Raw genomic sequence first — 23,159 nt, 5'->3', positions numbered from 1 at the left:
ATTCCTTCTGTTTCGGTTGCTATAATTTTTTATCAACTGCATAAAAACCTGCATACTTTAATTGTGGCGGTCAGTGCAATTGCTTCATCCACTACGCATTTCACTGTGCTAAGCAAAAACTTATTCAAGTTGTCAGGAAGCATGGGTAACCACAAGGGGAAAGTTGCACTTCTACTGCCAGGGCAGCTGTGGTGGTTCTTTTGTGTGCTTGCAGGTCCAGATCAGCTTCTTCAAGCCCTTGTGCTGCACTGACAGCATCCAAGCAAGTTGTATTCCTTCGGTCAAGGAGGATGTTGTTTTCTGAAAATGTTCTGCGAGGACTACAGCAATGCATCGATTGCTCCAATGATGACATACTGCGTGCAGCATGAGAAACCAAATGGCAATAGAAAGAGCACATACAGATACCAGCACTGCCTCACAAGTTCAGGCTGCAGATATTATTTTGTCACAGCTACAAGACAGTGCTGGCACGCATATGTGTTTGCTCTATTGCTGTCTAATTTCTCACACTGTGCACAGTTTTATGTGCTGCCTCCAACTAGCCCAGCTTGCATTGCAACCTCATTCACGGCTGATAGGAGACTGTGCATGCAAGCTGCTGTTTACAGAAGTGGTATACAGGGTGCTCCGTATTTATCAGTCGGGGTTGTAAAAAAATTCTCCTGCGCAAACTACTTACCTGTCTGGACTTGAGCACTGGCCATAACGTAGCTTATTATAGTCTGCGTTTTCAATAATTGGTTTAAACATCAGAACTTGCTTGAATTGTCTGGAAACGGCTAAAAACTACACTTGTCTGCACGGAGAATTTTCGTCTAGGTAAGCGGAGCAGCATATTTGACAGGCTGTGCCAACTGGGGTACTGCGAGACCTACCCCAGCTCCGAGCAGGGATATTGTTTGCCTCGCAGTTCACCAGATGGCAAAGCCTCTCAAACCGGCTATCCCGCTCGCCTCCATGAAAATTCCGCGCGCAGACGACTCCAGTCCTTCACCGATTCTTGGCAGTCCAGGCAAGTTCCGGCGTTAAAGTATTTATCGGAAAACACAGATATCATAAGCTACCCTGTGGTCTGTGCTTTAGCAGAAATATACCAGTGGTTTGCGCAAGATAATTTTTTTACAACCCTGACTGATAAATATGGAGCACCCTGTACATGGTGCCTGTACCATGCAGTGAATGCACTGGCAAAAAGTACTGCAAAAAGCGATCTACATTACGATGGTCATTTTTCTTTCCACGATTTCATTCCAGAGTGAAACAGTTATATTTTACTTCTGTTTTCGGAAAAAAAGGACACACAAACACGTACAAAAAAAAACACGCAGTGGCTCAGTGGTTATGGTGCTTGGTACCTAACCCGAAAGACGTGGGTTCAATCCTAGCTGTGGCAGTTCCATTTCAATGGAGGCGAGATGCTGGAGTCCTGTGTACTGTGCGATGTGTCAGTGCATGTTAAAAGACCCCGGGTGGTTAAACCCACAGCCCTTCCTCCACTATGGCATCCCTCATAGCCCGAGTCGCTTTGGAACGTTAACCCAATAAACCAGACCAAACCTGTTCTTGCAAAATGTGCTTCTAGTTCCTCACTCTCATGCTTTTTGCTCTCATTCGGAACATAACACTGCACAGTGCTGTGACCGACAAGAAAAATGACCTGTAGTTGATCTCCCGCTCTTGGCTTCCACTTACCAAATCCTGGCAAATCCTGCGGCTGATAGCAAGGGCCTTGACGAGTCGGAGAGTGCTGCTTCACGCATGCATTTTCCGTGCCCCACTATTCGGCGGATCATGCGGGTGACATTGAGACCTGAGGTGCGGAGTGTCTACAGGGTGTGGGTGGGTTTTCCATCATGTTGAACCCAGAGGCCAAGGACCCGGATAAGCGGGGCATTTCTCAATGAGATGGTCATGGCTTCGGAGGCAGATAGAGCCAGGTGACTTGTAGCGGGGTCCGTGTGTTTGAATCACTTCAGTTTTTTCCAGGGCTTGTTGTGTGCCACTGCTGGTGAAGAAATCCTCAACGGTTAGGATGGCTTTTTGAAGAGCCTCTTTCTTGGCTGCGAGGAAGCCCCGTGTAGACCTTGAGGAAATATTGTCTGCATACGTGGTGTAGCTGAGGTCCTGTTGAGCTGCTATTTGGGCCAAGGGGGCCGTAGCAGTATTAAAAAGGAGTGGGGAGAGGACAGCTCCTTGCAAGGTGCCCTTATTATGAGTGTCGAAGGGTTGGGATCGCATAGTGCCTATGCCGATTGTGGCGGTGCGGTTGGAGAGGAAGGCGGTGATGTACTGATAGATGCGGGTGCTGTAGTCGATATGATTAAGGTTGTTCAGGATGGCTGTGTGGGTGAAGTCGTCAAATGCCCCCTTGAAGTTCGCCTCCAGATGGCATGCCCGTGAGTACGTCGTTTTTAGCAGGAGGAAGGCGTCTTGGGTGGAAAGTCCAGGGTGGAAACCGATCATGTACAGGGGAAAGAGGTTTTTAGCATCAGTACGGTTTCGGAGATGGGTATGAACGATCTGTTCATAGATCTTGCCCAGGCAAGACATGAATGGGGCAGAGTGCCTTAACTGAAGGAGGTTTGTTGAACTTGGGAATGAGGATGACCTCCACATGTTTCCACTCTGGGGGAAGCTTTGGCTGGTGCATGGCACAGGGATAATGGCAGATCATTGGGAGAGCCCTTTATCCTGCACAGGCATGATGAATCGAAAACGCAGTTTCAAATGTATTTGACCGCCATTCAGAGTTATCTGTCTGAACAAACATTCAAGGTCCGTGTAGGGAATTCCTTATCTAAGCAGTTTTTCACATCAGAATGGTTTCCCTCAAGGCGGCGTTCTTAGCTGCACGCTTTTCATGGTCAAAATGAATTACTTGAAGAGCATCCTACCGAGATCAATATCCTACACTATTTATGTTGATGATTTGCAAATAAGCTACAAGTCGTGTAATTTGTCCATCTGTGAGCAGCAAATTCAGCTAGGAGTGAACAAAGTATCAAAGTGGGCACACAAGAACAGATTTAAACTCAACACAGAAAAGACAGTCAGTGTACTCTAAAAAAAAACGTGGTGTTAGACCTGAACCCGACATCACACTGAACGGGCAGAGTATTGCTGTCCAAAAAGACCACAAATTTCTTGGCGTCATAGTTGACGAAAAGCTTATGTTCGTCACACACATTGAGCAGTTAAGGCTTAAATGTATGAAGGCAGTGAACCTTCTAAAAATCGTGTCACACCAGTCGTGGGGTACAGATGGAGACTGCCTGCTGAGTCTTCTAAATGGCGTAGTTCTATCATGTATAGACTACTGCTGAGTAGCGTACGAGTCAACTCGAAGAACCACCTTAAAAATGGTCGATGCAGTGTACCACCTGGGTCTGCGGTTGGCTACTGGTGCTTTCCGTACAAGCCCAATTGCTAGTTTGTACAATAAGGTGGACTGATAGCCATTTGAACTAAGGCGAAGTTTACAAGTATAGCATACGCCACCAAGGTATTATCTCATGCCGACCATCCATGCAGTGTGCTTATGCGAAACCCGACCAGTACACTGACTGTTTTCAAAGAGACCGTCTGAAACCCCACCTTCACCTATTAGAGTCGCCACACTTGTCCAAGAAATGAGTATACCAGTCTCTAATACTGATGACTTCTTCTAGAGACGTGATTGCTCCCTGGGAAGTGCATCCAGTTGTCTGTGAAAGAACTTTTTGTGAGGTTGGCAAGCATGGGTCGCCAATTGGCATAAAACAGCACTTCATGTCCCTAAAAGCAAAGTATCAGTGCACAGAGTTTTACACTGATGACTCCAAGACATCTTCAGTTTCGCGGTGGCTCAGTGGTTACGGCGCTCGGCTGCTGACCCGAGAGACGCGGGTTCGATCCCGGCCGCGGCGGCCAAATTTTGATGGAGGCGAAATTCTAGAGGCTCGTGTGCTGTGCGATATCAGTGCACTTTAAAGAACCCCAGGTGGTCGACATTTCCAGAGACCTTCACTACGGCGTCCCTCATAGCCTGAGTAGCTTTGGGGCGTTAAACCCCAATAAAACCAAACCAAACCAAAACCAAACATCTTCAGTTTTCATGTGCAGTTCACAGCTGTCAATTTTCTGAGACAAAAACAACGAATAGACACAAGCATATTTACTGCAGAATGTCATGGTATCCTGCTGGCTGTTAGGTCCATCCTGCAAAAGAAAATCCTTACCTCTGTTATTTACTGTGATTCCTTAAGTGTGGTTATAGCCCTGTCCCCTGGGAAACCCTATAAAAGCCCCATTATGAATCCCCTGCGCGCAAACTTCCATTTTTGCGCACACATTGAACCTTAAAATTACAATATGCTGGGTACCAGGTCACTGTGGCATCGATGGAAATAAGGGAGCTGATAGGCTTGCTGCGTCAGCTGCTGAACTGCGTCTTATCAATGTTAACCAACTTCCATACCAGGACCTCAGGCCACATATTAGAGGACTACACTCCGCAATGAGTGACAGCAGGACTGGGATGAACAGAGAACAAACTGCACACAATAAAACCAAGGATTGGAAGGTATGCCACGGAAAAACAAAATAGATTCAAAGAAGTTGCTCTCTGCACACTGAGGATAGAACATACATCACACACTTGCATCTTTTAAAGGACACCAGCACCGCAGTGCGCAAGATGTGGAGTCTACCATCTCAGTTGTGCACATTTTAATCGTGTGCCCGAGATTCGAAACAGAAAGACGGCAGCACTTCCCAGAGCTATACACATACAAAATACCATTGCACCCTTCTTTATTTTTAGGTGATGACTGCATGCTTTCATTGGGTAGGGTTTTCAGAATTTTAACACATGTAGGATTTCTGCAAGAGATCTCTTACTCCAAGCAACCTCAGCCCCTCCTCATTGCTGAGGAGAAGGCTGAGCTTAGCCGTAGCTGCTAGATGCCTCGCTCTTCTTTTCCAAACAAGGACTGCGGTTGAGGCTACCTGGCTTCGTCTTTTATATGCAACAATTCTTAACACAATTTTTTATTGCGAAAGCCATACTACTTGCACTTTCACGCCTTTGCCGTGCCGCAGCGGTGACCACCACTGACCTCCATTTGACCTTGATTGCATTAGATTGGATCAGATCAGATTGGATTGGATTGGTTTGGATTGTATAACCGATGCATCACCACAAGTCTAACCACAAGCACCAACACCAGCTACACTACCAGCTGTACCATGGCGTAGGTACGGATATTGCTTTCGCAATTACCGGGCTTAACCAAGCTAAGCCACAGCGAATCTTTGGCACTATACACCTCTTTAGGCCATTCTAGCTGATTTATACACCCTCCTGACACACTGTGGTCATGAACATACTCACTACTCTTGGGCTCTATACACCCGGTATTGATTTTAACACGTGTAGTACATACTTTAGCCTGAGCCAACCAAAAACCTTGTGTTTGGCGCTCTTTGGCCTTAGATGCCCTTGAGTCAAGAAAACCCAGCATCATCATCAGTTTCCAATGTATTTCAACTTCACTGCCCATCACTGAGTGGGAAGCTTATTTGCCCAATTTATTCCATGTCAAGGTTTCATTATGAACGGAGTGAAAAGACACAAGACTAACAGTCTTTCACTTGGTCTTCATCTTTTTGCGCTTTTTGTCATGAGCTATTTCCACTTGCCTGTTAACTGTCCATTTATCACCATGTTTTTGACCTGCAGTAACTGGGGAAACTCTTATTTTCTTGGGAATGTTGCAGTTATATTACAACTGAATCAGACCACATCTCTTTCTTTGCCACTTCTGTTCCACTGAGACAATGGATTTTCTACAGCGTAAAAAAAAGTTTAGCATTGCTCAACAGCAGGTGCTTGTGTGCAGACCCGCAAAGAGACTCGTACGCGCACACTGAAACTAGTGAGTTCAAATGACGCGCCGTTGCGAAGGCTTGAGTGACAGCACTACAGATGGCGACACTGACGAAAACCCACCGAACTATTTTTTTTTTTTTTCAAAAAGCAGTGCACTTAAAAAAAGTTAAAATATCGTGCTTGTGATTTTGTGCACTGTTAGTCTTTCTCTAATTAAAAGGCGTAGTTTCGCCTGCAACAAAATTTCAGTAATGGCGCTGCGTGCGCTTTTCTCATTGCCCCTCCCCTTTTTTTTGTGTGTGACGTAGTGCTAGGGTCGTGGCGCGTGTATGAAATGTGTTGTAAATGATGTGTGTCGTGTTATTACTGTCCTTTTTGTGCTCTGCTGCACCTGTCGTATGCTTTTGCCAGGTGCTGTAAATGCTAACGAACCATAAAGTGACATATGTTCAGGCAGGCATCCCTGCAGAGTGCCGGCGAACCTTCTCACTCAATGAGCATCATTTCGGTAAGTTCAGCAAGACAACTGTCAGTTCTGCGTAAGGAAAAGGTGGTGTGTGTTAATAATTTCTCGAATGTCAACATACTTGAGTGCCATGGTGGCAAGTACCGCGCCTGCCGTTCGCATATCGTCCACAAATCGGAACGATTTGCTTCGGCACGTTGAACTCCACGGAACTTAGCGGCTAAAAAATATTTTTTGCCAGCATATGAGCTTGTCTGCGCGAAACGTATGCCAGAAATGTTTTCACTTGAATTGAGCACGAATAGGATGCGCGCGGCTTTCACTGGCAGTTCTAGCTAGACCATCGAAACCATGAAACATCGGGTTTACATTCGCAGCTGACATCGGACGCAACCTTTCGAGCTGATATTGCAAGTGTGCTGCTCGGTGTCTTAATCTTTTATGCATGATCATCGTAAGGTTTTAGCTTGCCGACTAATTGGAAATGTATGTTTGAAATGTGCTGGCCGCTTCTTTTCTTTGTGGAGTGTAATAGTAGTTGTCTAGGAAGGAAACGTTTGCACAAATGGGAAGCTTTGCTTAAGTGGTGCACTGCAGAGCAAGAAAGCGTGATTATTCTTTAGCTGATGGGGTTACATACTCGTTGACCTGATTTCTGTAAGTACAGTGCACTAATACGTAAAGCTGTCGATTGGTTCCTTCCTCATGTATTCTTTTAAAGCAGATTTACTGAGCGTAACCGCGCAAAAATGTGTAGTGTCTCATATTTTCCAAGTTTTTAGGGAAAGCACTGAAACAGGCTAACTGAATGAGACGGCGTAGGATCTTCCTCTGTTCCTGCTCAAATCTGAAGGCAACAGATTTCATCTCATTTTGTCAGCTTGATTTCTGCTTAACTCACTTGAATATTGTGGATAGCCATTTGGCTTCCCAGTGCGCATCCCTCTGCCTGTTAGGATAGCCGTTTTTATAGACCAGAACATGGAGGAAGCCTGTTCGTCCATCTTATCCGCTGATAGCTACCTGCCCCGTGGAAGTGGTGTGTGGTCAGCCATCGTGGGGTCTGTGATGCCGTGTACGAGTCATCTCATGTTGTTGCTTTTATGCAGCCCACCTTTGTGCACTTTGGTGCAATGCTCTTTCATGCTTCTCAGAAAGGGCAGTATTTATTCTGTTCTGGCATCATTTATGGAGTTCACGCTTGCACTTTTGCATTGTTCGGTTGATCGACATCTGAAAGCTGTAAAGGACCTTGAGGATTTACCCAGTGCATTCAACTCTGGCTGCAGTATGTGCATGCAGTCAGTAAAAGTGCCATTATTTTTGTGTATACAAAATAAAGTTCTACCTTTTGCATGTTTATTTTTATTATCCAGAAAATATTAGTTGCTGCTAAGAAAGGCTGCAGTGTAGAAGAAGCTTTTGAATGCCTTTTTGCTGTTTTATGTGCCTGGTTATTACTGTCTAGCACACTAAACTTTGCAGCCTATGTGCAAAATATGAGAACATTTTTACTTTACTTATCACTAGAAAAAACTAGGGAAAAAATGTTTCAGTCCGCCAAAATGTCTAATTCTATACACTGGTGTGATGCGTGTTAGTCCTCTACTTCTTAATATAAAACCACACTAAAACAAGCAAAGGAGTCACTTTTCAATCACACTTTGCCACTGAGGCTAACTGATAACCAACAATTTCGGAGCGTTGCTAACAAAACGGATTACTCTGCAGTTAATCTAAAAGCATCAGGTGGCCAGGTAATATCGCATAACCTCGTTATCCACCTTGTAATTTCCTTCTTGTGAACCCCATTGTTATGAACCTGTGGGGGTTGAAAAAATCAAGATCTCACCGCCATGCGGTATGGACAACATCAACTCTAAACTTCAAAAAAAATATGAAAGCTTTTAGGGCTATAATTCATTTCTAAACTGTTTGAGCAATTTATGGAGTCTGGTTGGGTCCCCAATGATTGGAAGGTGGTTTTAATGCACAAGTCTGAAGACAAGCATTCTTCTATTAACTACCAACCCATTTCATTTATTAGCATCCTCTGTAAGACCATGGAACATGGCATCTACTCTCTCCTTGCAAGTTTCGTAGAGTCAAATTCCTTTCTCAGTTACTGCCAGCAAGGGTTTCATGAAACATTTTTATGCAAGACACAGCTTTTTTTGTATTACACACGATGTGCATTTCATCCTGGTCAGGGTTCTATGGCAGACTGCATGTTCCTCGATTTGTACCGTGACTACAAGCGCACCTTCTTCACAAAATCAGATGCCTCCCAACTCGCCAAACCATATACCCAGGATGAAAAGAACTGCCTCTGGAACTCGCCAAGTCATCATTACCCCTTTCTCCATTCCATCGACCCACAGCTCAAATCAAGACTACCACTTGGGCCTCCGCGTCATCTAGAAACAGTTTATCATTGTGTTTGTCTTAGTGTTGCGTTTACGAACAGTCTACGATACTGCTTCAAGCAAGCAGACAGTCCGTATTGTGACAACTGCAGCTCAGTTGAGACTGTGCTTCATATCCTCTTCGAATGTCCAGCGCACGCCAACGGACGTGCGCGCTACGAACAATGCATGCAGTCCGTCACCCGAGTGCCACTCACAGTGGACTCTATTAGGTTATTCACAGACAGCAGCAACGTACAATCATATTCTTATTTGCCTATTTCGACGCTATTGGTGTTTTAGACAAACTCTAAATTGCCAAACACTTGATCACCCTGCTGTCCATGCACAGAACTTGACTTTGGTCTCATCCAAAGAAGCCATCATGCGGTGAGCTACTGCGTTGCAACCCTCTTCAATGACTGCACTGTTTTCTACCATTCTCCTTCCATCTTTACTTCCCTATTCCCTCCCCTACGCAGATTAGCATGTCACCGAATATTCACGCCGGCTAAAATCTGTTTTTCATTAAATAGCTCTTTCTCTCGATTTCTGGAAAGCCTTTGAAAAAGTTCAAATTCAGTAACCTCGTCTTCCCTCCTTAACTAGTATTCTCAATGTGTGACTGCAGATCAACTTATCTCCTGTTCTTCTCCAGTGGGCTCAGGCATTCCCCAGGGTTCTTGGGCCCTTACTTTTTCTCGTTTGTATTAATGACATGACTAACAATGCTGCCTCTTCTGTCTTTAGGCTCTGAAATTAACAGCGACTCTTACGCTTCTATTCTTCAACCTGATATTAACCGAGTTTTGAAACGAACATGGCACTAGGAACTTAACATTAACAAGTGTGTGCTTAATGTGGCGTTGTAACAGCCACTTTTAAACTTTGCAATACTCCCTTGGAAACTGTCTTTGTACTAATACTTCAGTGTGCATATAACTTCTCACCTCTTAGAAATTGCATTTTGAATTTACTGCTAACAATGCTAACCGTACGTTAGGGTGTCTGTATCTGCATCAAAATTCTACCTTTCCTCTAGCTCAGTAAAATTACTTCACTCGTTCTGTCTAAATTGGAGTATGTACCATAAGTCTGTGGTAGATCACTAGCATCTGAATCTGAATCTGCACAAAACCAACCATTGCGATTCATGCTTTCCAGTTATCACCATAGCTCCAGTGTTACCGCTGTGAAGGCTACCTTATGATTGCCGCTGCTCTCATGCCAAAGAAAAATTTCTTGCTTATGTCCTGTTCACAAGATATATGATACCAATCCTCTCCTTAAGAGGTGGCTGCTAACCAGGCCTACATGTTACAGGCTGCATAGATCATCTCCACAAAATAGGTGTTCCTTCATGTCACACTGAACATTTCTTTTATTAATTTGGCCGCCGCGGTGGCTCAGTGGCTATGGTGCTCGGCTGCTGACCCGAAAGACGCGGGTTCGATCCCGGCCGTGGCGGTTGAATTTCTTTGGAGAAGAAATTCTAGAGGCCCGTGTACTGTGCGATGTCAGTGCACATTAAAGAACCCCAGGTGGTCGAAATTTCCGGAGCCCTCCACTACGGCGTCTCTCATAGCCTTAGTCGCTTTGGGACGTTAAACCCCATAAACCTAAACCAAATTCATCCCCAGTACCTGTGCGAGTTGGAACGACCTTCCCAACCATGTAGTTGACATTACTAATACTTTTTTAATACTGCCATATCTAGTCTCTCTCTTCAAATTTTTGTGTTTTCTTGGAATTTGTTTTCACTGGCCTATTTCCCACAATAATTGTCTTTCTGCCGCATTTGTTCTTGCTGTTTTCTTTTTCTTTTCTTTCTATACTTTATGGTATTTACTGTACGTTATCCCACTCCCCTCTGTATTGCCTTCAGGCCCTGAGGGTAATTAATAAATAATGGTGGTACACACAGGTTGTTTTTGATATGCATTCTTCAGCGTCATACTTGATCTCCAGTTTCAGGCGAGGTGCAATCTAATTATCGGGCTGTGCGAGTATTTTTACAAATACATGATGTCCTGTATCCACGTTTTGTAGAACTTGGCTCATGGGCAGTGGTTATGCGGTGTCCACTTTCAGCTAATGTATTCCATTTTAGCATGGCCATGGTATTGCTATGAATTCGGTCACATGTATTTTTAACAGTGCTGTTAGTGGACAGCCATATCCAGTTTTTTTCATCATGTTGCACGAGTTGTCTGGCGTATGGCTGTTGAAAAATACCGGATGGTTACCGAAGCTTTTGCAATCATTGTGGTCAATTACGCACCTTTTAGGCCTTCTCATGATGATGTGTGCCTGTCACCAGAAATGTTCTAAATTGTGCTTAAATAATGTACGCCTGACAATCTCGAGCCTTTCTGTCCTCAAAACTGCTTCAGAATACAGCGATTTTCAAATCTTAGTGACCAATCATCCCACCAAAGAATCGCCAGTCTGTATGCTAGTCATCGATGTTGGTCTCTCTGCCTCTTCCTGCGTGATGGCACATTTGCCAGGAACACATGTATGTATTGCCAAGTTTAATTTAAGAAACCATATGCCGTATTTTTCTGGAGAGAAAAAAAGCTGCTGTGAAGCTCTCATCTTCACTGTAATCTTTTTTGCTTAATAAACACCAAAAAGGTCAGGAACCAGACGTCCTAATGAACTAAAATTGGTTAGTGCACATTACAGTTACTGGTTTTGAGGCCTAGGCTGCAATGGTAGGTACAGACGAGGTTAACTTGGCTGCCTTACACGATCTTAACCATTCTCGAGATATTTGTCAACAATCTTGAAATGCATATTTTCTGCTACTCATGAAAGATGAGGGACAAGGAGAATGCTACACAGTGTACGCCAGACCGGTCACAGACTAGTGCAGTGACATGAGTTGAAGGAGTAGAGGCACCAAATTTTTCGGCTTGTGCTTTTGCCCTGGAATAAAGTACGAAACATTAGTAAACATTGATCATCGCGTGGAGTTCATCAGTACTCAATAAATAATTTGTAATTTTTTTTTCCATTGTAGTTTCAGTTGCCATATCACTAGCAAGTACAAGGTCATGTAAGGCATACAGAAGCGACAGTATAACCACTGCTCTGTAGCTTTAATGCATTGAAACACTAGCACTAAACTGCTCCAGAAGCCAGAATGGCAGCACGTGAACAAAGAGCTATTATAGTTCAGACTGTGTATGCCTCGCATGATCGGATGCTTACTTGTGATGCCACAACCATCTTTCAACTGCTGAAACCAAAACTGCATCGAAGAATTAATCCAATAATAAGGTTAGGCAAAAATAAAGTACACCGAATTCAGTTTTCAAAATTTGGTTATAAGTGAAAAAGGATAGTCAGTATTCTTTAATAGACACGTTACACGCACTAGGGCAAAGAAGAAAATTAAGTTAGGAGGGTAGATGTATAGGCCAGTTGGTGAGACATGAAGGAGCTAGACACCGCAGCGGACACGGGACAGAGAAAGACGACGACACAGGGCGGCGGTACTTGCAACTGTGTCGTCTTCTTTCTCTGTCCCGTGTCCGCTGCGTGTCTAGCTCCTTCAAGAAAATTAAGATTAAGTAGCGCAGTCATGCGTTCTAAGGTATATTACTCTGCTATTCTGCACACCTCTGCAAACTGGGAGGCTTCAAGCAGTCAAATTGATGGGCTATAGTGCAGAGGGTCATAAAACAGCCAACACCCGGATCCACTAGCTCAATGTTTTCTTCAGCTATTTCCTTGGGGCTTATTGTGAGGCCCTCTCTCCCGTCTCCTACCTTGTGCCATATGAGTGGGCTTGTTTGAAAACAAACTGTAAACTGCAGGAATGGCGGTCTACGAAAAGTCAAGGCCTTGGAAGGTCTTCCTTCCTACAAGGCGCAGTCAACACACAGACGCCTCAGGTTTGTGGCACTTCAGCACCACACCGCGTGATGAGGACCACACGTTCCAGAGACTAACAGTGAAGAAGTGAGCGCGGGCAGAGTCGTGCGCTCAGACCTAGCTGAATGGTGGCTCCCATTCAGTTGCTGCTATCGTTTTGAGTGTGTGGTCTGTGCTGTAACTGTACTTAAATGGCTTCGTGGAATGCACAAGGTGCTCGTGGGCATCAGCGTGCTACAGGTAAGGTGGCTTTCTGGTGCCAAAAGGGGAGACTCGACCCTGCTTTTGGTGGAGTGATGTCTCGAGAGAGCAGGCAGGGCCAAGACAGGGTGCTGACGCCAGTCCAAAAGAGAGGAGCCACTGCGCTCTGCACTTGTTAGGCTGGTCAGGCTGATGGAGTTGTGTGAGAAGGGAGCTCTGGCCCAACATTCCTGATTGTTAAATTTGCATGATAGCAACTGCCTTGGTTGATTTGTAGACAGGTTGTAAATAAACTGCTGCATGTTGTTAACTGCCATCACCCACTTAGTGCAGTTGCTTAGTTGAGTGGGCTCCTCCACTGTATGTAGGGACACTCATGCGAAGCCATACACAAGTGCCACGAAAAAGTATGATATTCCGGCTACCTCGATGGTTAAGCAGCAGTTCCGTCGCTGTCAACATGCAGACCACGTGAGACCCAACCTCTCTCTCCATTCAGTGCAGAAACCCAACATCAGCATGACAACCTAGCTTTTGCAAGTCAAATTGCACTTGTATTTTTGACTTACAGTTTCTTCCATTTCTTTTTTATAGGTGATGGCATTTCTAAGTACAGCTGTAAATTTTTTGTGCCATTTTTGTGTTGATTACTAGTAAATCAAATCTCTGGCTGAAAAAAGGTTAAAAGAAATTCTAGGCAACTTTCTACCACACAAGAGTACCATATTATGTTGCCGAAAAAAATTAATTCTGAAATAAGCGCCAAAAAAAGTCAGCCAAATTTTAGAAAATAAAAACCGAAAAGCCTGACACCTGTATATAAGTTCACTACTGAGCGCAGGTGAATTTCACATTGTGATTTACGTTGGCTAATGTCTTACACATCATTGAAATGCAAAAATACAATATGAAAATTTTGGTGTCCCTAAACCTTGAACAGTTGTCAGCAGTTCCTTGTTTGAAACTGGACAGTGGCACGCACACAGCACCGAAAGTGGCACCCATGTAAAGCTTGTGCAACCAGTGAGGGACACAGACGCTGCTTCGGATCTGTACAATGGCTTGCCTAACTTGTCATTATTGGGACCCACAATCAGTTGTCTGTCATCAACGCTTAATGAGATAAGCTGCATGCATGGACAATGACTGCCTACGGACTTAAAAGGACAAACTGAACAAAACACCCTACTAGGTTAAGTAGGAAACAAAATGACCCTGCCTCATATTGGCAGATCCAAGCATTATAATACCCGTGGAGTCAGAATAATTTTTATTTACCACTGAAAATTGCATAAATCAAGCTGAAGCAACATTCCGCAGAGCAAAACTGCCATTATTGGTGTATCTGGCTCAGTGGTTTGGCGCTCGGCTACTGAGCCGGGGTTTCCGGGTTCAAACCCGGCCGTGGCAGTCGCACTTTGATGGAGGTGAAACGCAGACGCCCATGTGCACGTTAAAGATTCCTAGGTGATCAAATTTATTCCGGAGCCCTCCACTACGGCACCTCTTCCTCTCTTTCTTCTTCCACTATCACCTTGATCCCTTCCCTTGCAGTGCTGTTCAGGTGCCCACCAAGATACGAGACATTTCCTTTCCTCAAAGACCAAAAATGGTGCAAAACCATGTGACGACATCTCAGTAAAATGTGATATAGAGTTGATTTTTTTTAACTTTTGCACAATTTTATTTTGAAAAGCATGAGAGATACATCAATGTGGCCTGTTGAGTTGGATTGTACAGCAAGGCAGACATTATGTGCCTCATATGAATTTATAGCATGCCATCGTGGTTCGGCCACAGAAGACGACGACAGTCCCAGCACACCTGCCAAGCACGCGCAGACTAGATTTCGTGGCTGCTCAACTGGATGCCGGAGGCACTGTCCCGTTCCCGCCTGGATGAGTGGGTCCTGCCAGATATATTTGTGGAGACCCGACAACGACTTGTGTCTGCGATTCATCTCCACAAATTTGGTTATCCGGACGTGATACATCGATAGGTCGCCCTCGACCCTACGTGCCTCCACCATACCGACAAACTGTCTTTGATGCCCCCATTCTTTGGCCCATCCTGGCATCCGCGCAACACAGCGCCTTGTCACGGCTTGTTATGTCTGGTCTTGCATCAACATCGACGTTCACTGGTGCTCGCGCACATGGCTCAGCTGTCAGCAAAGCAAAGTGCACCGACACACTGCGACTCCGCTTGGCACCTTCCCGCCTCCCCGCTTCAGCCACCTGCACGTTGATATTGTCGGTCCCCTTCCTCCCTGCGGGAACCACCGCTACCTGTTAACCTGCACTGACAGGTTCACGAGATGGCCTGAAGCGATGCCCCTTCTAGACATAACCGCAGAGTCGATCAGAACAGCACTCATCACACTCTGGGTAAGCAGCTATGGTGTCCCTTCCACCATTACAACTGATCGTGGCTGTCAGTGCAACTCCACATTACTTGCCGACCTAACTCGGCTCCCCGGCATCAATCACATCAAGACGACCTCTTACCACCTAATTTCGAATGGTGTCATTGCGCATTTTCACCGGAAGTTGAAGGCTTCAGTTATGGCATCCGCTTTTCCTTTGCCATGGATCAAGTGCCTACCCCTACTCCTGCTTGGTTCCCGCACCGCACTTCGCAGTGGCTCTTCTACCTGTGCAGCAGAGCTAACGTTTGGCACTACTCTCCGTGTTCCTAGAGAATTCTTCTAGACCTCGCCACCCATGCCTGCTGACATCTGAGATTACGCATACCGTCTACACAGCGCTATGAGCACTGTCGTTCCGCCACATCAGTGCCAGTATTCCGTCGTATCCATGTCCCTCCCAGACATTCAGCAGTGCACTCACATCTTTGTTCGCCACGACGCTGTACGCCCACCCTTGCGGCCACCATACGATGGTCCGTTCAGGTGCTCTGGTGTGCTTCTAAGCACTTTCTTCAGCTCATCAATGGCCGAGAGGACACAATCTCAGTTGACCGCCTTGAACCTGCTCACCTTGACACCGACGTCATCGCCAACTGCGCAGCTGCATCCTCACCCGACCGTGCCAGTCCTCGTCGCGTACGATTTGCGCCAAGAGTATCCGCTTTTCGCCGTTCACACTTTGCTCATGGTTTCATCGCTAGAGGGGGGGCCCTATAGCGTGCCATCTTGGTCCGGCCGCAGAAGATGGCGACAGCCCCAGCACGCCTGCCAAGCACGCGCAGACTGGATTTCAGGGCTGCTCAACTGGATGCCGGCGGCACGCTGTCCCGTTTCTGCCTGGCTGAGCGAGTCCTGTCAAATAAATTTGTGGAGACCCAACAATGACTTGTGTCTGTGATTCATCTCCACAGACTAATGATGAATTAACTAAAATCAACTAATTTTTTATAGCAAAAGGCAAGGTTATATTGCAAAATTGATGGCAGTCAGCATTGAAGGTAAGCTGCATTTTTTAAATTTTATTAATTACCAGTGCGGTTCAAAATATTGACCACCAAAAGTATGCATTTGAAAGCTAGCCGAGTTTGCATTCCTGCATTGGATATTTATAACAAGCCTTCTCCCACACTTCTTACGTGTCAGAAACAGCAGGTGCAATTGGAGCATTTGATGATGTAGAAGAAGTTGATTTCGGCGATGCCAGGTGCAGTGACTGCATTCTATAATTAGTGTGTGAAAATCAGCTCAACAAGGTTTCAAATGCACGTTTTTGACGATATTTCGAATGATATCGCATATTAAGAAACTTTAAAAACGGGACTCATCTTCGATGTTGAAGGCCAGCAATTTCGCAGTAGAACTTTGCCCCCTACAATGAAAACTTAAATAGTTCATCTAGGTTAACTAATCGTCTAATTCTTGATCCATATGAGGTACCTAATATCCGCCTTACTGTACTAATGTAGCTCAACAGACTGCACCAAAAATCGCAGTTTTTTGAAGAAAAAAAATCTGTAAAGGTTAAAAAGAATCACCCTGTATGTGGTTAAATGGCCACAGTTAAAGTGCCACTGTGTTTTGCATCTGTCAGTCACAGTCAGTCAGTGTCAGTCTGTCAGTGTGCTAAAACTCATCAGCAAGACATACGTGAGTGTGCTGGCTTTCAAATGCAGAGAGGCAGGTTAACACTGATTGCCAAGCTCAGTTTCTGATTCCTTAGTTTTGTCAGTGTGCAATTGCTACTGCACTCACCATTCATTGTTTCCAACATTGGGAGTACTACAAACAACTGTAACCGCTGAACGAAACTTTACCCATAAAATGCATGCCATTTCTAACAAAACCATTGCCAAATTGCGTGTCTTGCATACTAAAGGTTCATCGTCATCAGCCTGACTACGCCCACTGCAGGGCAAAGGCCTCTCCCATGTCTCTCCAATTGATCCTAACCTTCGCCAGTTGCGGCCACTGTAGTTACTTCTAATTACAAAATTACAGGTAATCAATTACCTGTAACACATTATGTACATCTCTGGCACTGGCTACCTGTGTGTTTGAGGTCGTGATGCACTGTGTCAAGATGTGCAATGGTGCTGTTCAATCCAACATTCCCGTCGTCTCAACACACCCGTGGCTTTTGCATTTCCCTCTCTCTCGGGATTCCGTGTAAAGGATACCCAATGGATGCCTACCTGTGGCATCCATGTCAATGTTCTGATGTGACCTTTGTCAATTAAAGTATAATTTGAAAAATCTATTTGGCTTACTGTTATAAACTTTTTCTGCTTTTAACTGAGAAGCCAACGTGTAACTATGCGCGACCAAGTTCTTTCTTGGAGTCCGATTCTCAAGTTCATCAACTCTATCGTAAAGCACTAACTGCATGAGGCGATGATTTGCAGCAATGAGCTGAGGGCCGCTGAACCACTGTCACTCAGGTTCTAGGTTTGTAGGAAACTTCGCCCATCGCCCAGTCATCTTGTTCCACTCCTTAAACCGGGAAAATCACCACTCGACATTTCAGCATACCGCCCAACTGCACTCTCCAGCAGTGTCGGGAGAATCATGGAATGTTGTTAACACATGCGGAATTGTACCTGGAGCGATACCAAATCTACCCTGGATTTATGTCTGGGTTTCAACGTGGCCGCTCTTACATCGACAATATGGCTGACCTGTAATATCCGTCCAGCACCAAAAAAATTTGAAAAGATTGACCGTGGCGCTGTTCTTGGACATAAAGGGCGCCTACAACAACGTAACACAGGCCATTTTGGATGCATTAGAAACTGCTGAGATTTGAGGCCTCATGTTCAGCTGGATACGCAGCTATTTGGTCGAGAGGTCGTGTTTTGTTCAGACTCAAGACGGACCAATCTCTTTGCATCTAAATTCACGCGGAGTCCCACAGGGTGGAGTGCTGCGCCCAATACTTTTCAACCTTGCTCTCATCAGCCTGGTTGACTCATTGCCACAATCTGTTCAGATCTCTGTATATGCCGATAATATCTGTATTTGGGCATCAAGCGTGACCCGTCCCTAAGCTCATGCAAGACTGCAAAAGGCGGCAACGATACTGACGTTATACCTTCGTCAGCAGGGCCTAAATATTTTGACAGAGAAATGTTCCCACGTGGCATTCACACGAAAAAAAAATGACAAGTTACCCCATATATATTAATGGCAACGCCATTCCCTATGAGAGAAGTCACCGCTTTGTTGGCACTATTATCGATGGGAACCTGTCGTGGAGTCTCCATCTCTACCTCATGCGAAAGAGACTGACAGCGATTGTTCATATTCTCTCCTTCCTCAGGGGAAAGCCCTGGGGCACATCTGTGCACTCGATGCTTCTACTATACCGTTCGCTGTCCCTGGGATAGATGCGGCATACCTTTCCCATTTTAAGCAATATTAGAAAGACAAACCTTCAGACACTTCATAGTGTTCAAGCGCGTGCTCTACAAATCTGCCTTGGACTACCTAAATGTGCCTCAACAGCAAGCACAATTTTTGTCGCTGGGGGGCATCCTGTTACTTCATACATTGCTATTGAAACCATGAGAACACACATTCGGCACCTCACACGAGTTCCGAGTCATCATCTTGAAGCTCTTCCAACGCTCAGACCACATACTGCATTGGCAAAAGTAATTCAAGCTCATCGTGCCTATCTTCCTTCGCAGTTCACTCATGCTTCAAGACCATGCTCACCCATATGGAGTCTATGAACCTCGGGTACACCTCTCTATTCCGGGAATTACTAAGAAATCTGGTGTATCATTGCCTGCTCTCAAACAACTGACACTGCATCATCTGCATTTTAACCATAAACACCGCCTACATGTCTACCCACATGGCTCAGTCACTTCAACAGGCTCTGCTGGGTCTGTGGTGATACCGGCCACGTCTATTTTAATGAAGGTGAGGACTACCTATCTCACCTCTTCAACTGGTGACAATGCAAGCAACATGGCTGGCAAGTACTCCGGCATGCAGGCGCAATTGAAAAAAATCAACCCTCAAGCTAATTTTATCCCTTGCATGGAGACTGAGATTCTGAGGCGGGTCAATGTTGAACATCTGATCAACAAACTCTCCCTGCAGAAGGCCCAAAAACGCTTGTAGAACTTGTAGAATGTGGGTTAACATCCGTGCCTTTCCGCCCTCTCTGTATCTATCTATCGCCCATTACCCGAAAAAAAAAATGGCTCGTCAAAGTAGCCAACAGAAAAAGGTGTTGCGGGTACAAATGTGACTAGTTTTTATCACATCTGCTTGCGCTAGCACACCCATGTGCGCCAGTCATGGGCTCCAGCAGTCGGGAGCGTGCCCGTGTCGGATGCACGATAACGCATTCACCTTCTTACGTATAGAGTGTACTAAAAATAGCCGCGTTGCATCAAGCGGCACGAGAAAGGCAGAGATGCGGAACAGGCACAGAGGCGGCCATAGCCCTGGTGTTAAAAAGGGAAGGTCAGGGGCTCTTTCGCGGGGAGAGGACTACTGACGGCGGGAGTGCTTGCCCGATTGCGTCATACATAAGTGTGTGCTCGGGCGCTTATGTCCAATTTCTTTATGCCTATTCGGACAGGTTACCATTGCCTAGCCTAGGCGCTTCATTTTTCGAACTCGCGCAGGCGTTTATGTTGTGCTTTGTTTTACGTTGCCATAATAAAGGCACCTTTTTTGTTGAACCTGCGTTGTTTGTCGGGTCATTCGCCATTCCCGAACCCCTTTGGATCAAAAGGCATGGATTCCAGCATTTAATAAAGACAATAGTTCACTGCTCCCAGTAGCTGCATCCACAATTCACTTCGGCAAGCCCAGCAATGATACGTATTTTACAAGAAGAGTTTGTGTTTTCAGCATGGTTTAAGCGAGCAAGCTGCCAACATGCATACACAATTCACTGAAAGTTTGGTAGGAGCTGTGGAAAATTGAAGGGAGTATAGGCTGCACCTCTCACTTATTACATTTTATAGCACCTCAGAAATGTAATTAGGCACCACTGTGCAGTGTACTAGTGCAGGTGTCTGATAACACAAGGTCACTGAAGCAGCCACAACCAAGCAACACTGCTGAACGCGCCGCTCTGCTGCCAAGTTTCGCTTCACACGGGTGTACCAGTGGCAGTGGCAACGGTAGGCAATTGCCGTTGTCACTGTACAGTACGTCGCGACGAATGTCACTTCATGCTGTTACACTTCAGGTAAGATCAAATGCGCTTTTTCTGCCGACATACATTTTCTTTTTAATTGTTTACATGTTTTCAATGTGTTATGTGCCATTAGTGAGACTTTGGCCCAGAAATTTGCTCAAACAAGATTTTTTGTTTTTCTATTGCTTTCCCTTGTTTGATGAGAACATTATAAATAGAGGATCTCATGTTACTTAGCCCAGCCACATACCGCATTAACATTTCTTTTTTATTCGGGACAGTGTTTGACTCGATAACACAGATCATAAACGCGAGCAGGGCCGCAGGAAAAGAAGAAAACGATTGTCACTTCTGTAGGCACCCATCAGTTGTAAAAGTGCTCATACTGAACAAGGTTCATGCCTGTGGAACAAGGGTCCTCAAGTTGCTGCGGAACCCTGTGTCCCGACTTCACACCTTCCTACCTAACATGGACAAAAATACCCAAATGCTATTTGTAACAACTGGATGAACAGTGAAATATCCTGCTATCAGTAGCCATACTATTAATCAGTCCCAAAATAAAGTGGGCAAAGGGAAGAGGGAAGAGAAAGGAGACTGATCTCGGGAACCAAAAAAGTACTCCAAGGAGCCCATTTTCAAAACCCCCGCTTTGAAAGGAGTCCGAGTCTAGCTTGTTTACATGGCACACTGTATGCTTACGAATCCAGTGCAGATTTGCGCAGGCCTAAATCTTCCATTCATTGTGAACCTGGCAAGGAACTGCACACGCACATTTGTGTTTCCCCAACTTCTCTCTCTGCAAATCACGTAGCCGAAAGTGCTCCGAACAACTTTCCAAACAACAGCGTACCGTAAAATGCAGAGGTGCCAAAATACACACTCCACAATAAAAGTAAATACATTGCGGGCATGCTTTCAAAAATTCAAACTTTTTAAAACTTGACCAGGAGCATGCTCTGAACCTGTGGAAACAGCGAAAGTATGCATTACGCCATACCAATCTCGGCTCACTGTGGTAATGAGGTCAAGGTAGAATCCAGCTGGTGGAAGGATCTGCAAATAAACAAAGGCGCACGCTGCAGAAGCTGCAGATCAGAGTAATGCTACAAACACGGCCAGTTTGCACAGATGAATTCAACAAACTCGCTCCGAGAATTGAGTACAGCAAGTGAGGGCTCCTGCTGCAGCAGAAAAACAAAGTAACGACATTGGTAGCTGCTGGTTGATACACACACGAATTAATTGCTTCGTAAATGCACTAGATGTGCATTTCCAAAACAATTAATTACAACAAACGAAACAGTGTAGTGGATTCACTGATACGGTAAGTGCTGCATATGCTGCTTGCATGGATGAACTGTTCTGGAAAGTGGTTATAGCAGCTGCTGCCTTGTCCCTTGACAGCCACGTGAAGTCCACACAGCGGCCGCTAGCTCTCCTCCAAAAGACATGCTGGCTCAGCGTCATCTTTGGTTTGTCTGAATACACTCTCAGTGCCCTTGGCAGCGGCTTACAGGCACACACTGCCTGTTACTTATGAATGCATTAATTTTTTTCTGGAAATCTTTCCCATAGCTTCCTCGAATGCATTGGAGCACACAGAACAAGTGTTGGGAAACTATGGTAGGGACAGGCATCCCAAATGTTTAAACAAACTGAAAGAATTATACCAATGCAGTTATTTCGGTTGTAAAACGATAAATATTTCCATGGGCATCGACCTAGTGCTAGCTGAAGGCTAATGAAGTCACGTATTCCTTGTGGCATCCGTCGCCTTACACATGAGTTACTTGGCAGTGACGGGCCTGAGCGGATAAGCACAATGAATGCATTGCTGCAGTCTCATGCTGTACAGAAGGTTCGTGGCACTCCCAGGTACGCCAGTTATTTTTTTCACACTGAGCCAGCTCATATTTAAACTTAGGCTCTCCGCTGGCCAGCAACCCCTTCTTTCGCTCTTCGGAAGTATCACAAAGAAGCTGATCTCCTGCATTGCAGCACCGCGTGAAAAAGGAAGGAAAACATACAACTGGTCTGCACAGGTAAACGCCACCTACCTGTCGGGAATCCCGACGCTTTCATAGCGCAAGTCACGTACCCCATCTGCTGAAGCTGCGAGGAAGGCAGTAAAATCCCACAGTCCAGCGCGTTTACGCTGGCACACACAGAAATAACAGCTGCGGCCAAATTGTACAGAGGCCATGAGTGAAGGAGATGAATCTTGAAAAAGACAAACCTTCGTTGGAGGCAACCGACTATCTATAGGTGCACAGTAACAAACATGCAACAGTCCTCTCAAGCGCGAAAAAATGACCTACTCGACGCCACTCCGCGGTCTCCTCGCGCGCCTTCACCCGCACGATGTCGCGAAATTTACAATAGAAGACGCCGCATTAATAATCGAGACCGTCACATACTTGCGCAGTCGTGCATCAGCTCTTTCAACAAGCCACAAGGCGGTGACAGAGCGACGACGAACACTTTTTATCTGGTTGGCGGGCAAGTACGAAACAGCATCGCGCGTGCACAATGAATTACTTTGACAGCACTCACCTCAGTCTGGAAAAGGTTGAAGGTAGGACTGCCTAAACCATGAACTGAGAGCAAAATTCACCGAGCTCGCATCTACCAAAACAGCAGCGGGCCGATTCACGAGAGAGAAACGAAAGCGCAGATAGCGCAACGAGGCGCTGGAGCATGCACGAGTTCGCCCGTTCTCTGAAACGCGCGCCATCCTCGGC

The 23,159-nt window shown here is 45.5% G+C and overlaps 2 long non-coding RNA genes across 3 annotated transcripts in view; one reads left to right on the top strand and one right to left on the bottom strand.

Annotated features, from left to right (window-relative positions):
* Positions 1–379, top strand: part of LOC149361415 (uncharacterized) — a 6,833-nt gene extending 6,454 nt beyond the window's left edge. For both annotated transcript variants that reach the window (XR_016288406.1, XR_016288405.1), the window contains exon 3: positions 215–379. This is a non-coding gene — a long non-coding RNA (uncharacterized LOC149361415). The remainder of the gene's footprint in view (positions 1–214) is intronic.
* The window catches only part of LOC149361414 (uncharacterized), a 25,689-nt gene extending 2,530 nt beyond the window's left edge, over positions 1–23,159 (bottom strand). The window contains exons 1-3 of the long non-coding RNA XR_016288404.1: positions 22,972–23,159; positions 21,416–21,471; positions 15,825–16,106 (exon numbers count right to left, since the gene is read on the bottom strand). This is a non-coding gene — a long non-coding RNA (uncharacterized LOC149361414). The remainder of the gene's footprint in view (positions 1–15,824; positions 16,107–21,415; positions 21,472–22,971) is intronic.

This window comes from Amblyomma mixtum, chromosome 2 (genome assembly GCF_055824585.1).
Source record: "Amblyomma mixtum isolate Tamu chromosome 2, ASM5582458v1, whole genome shotgun sequence".
Lineage (NCBI taxonomy): Eukaryota > Metazoa > Arthropoda > Arachnida > Ixodida > Ixodidae > Amblyomma > Amblyomma mixtum.
Note: the sequence above shows the minus strand (reverse complement) of the source record. Positions and strands in the feature narration are given on the sequence as shown.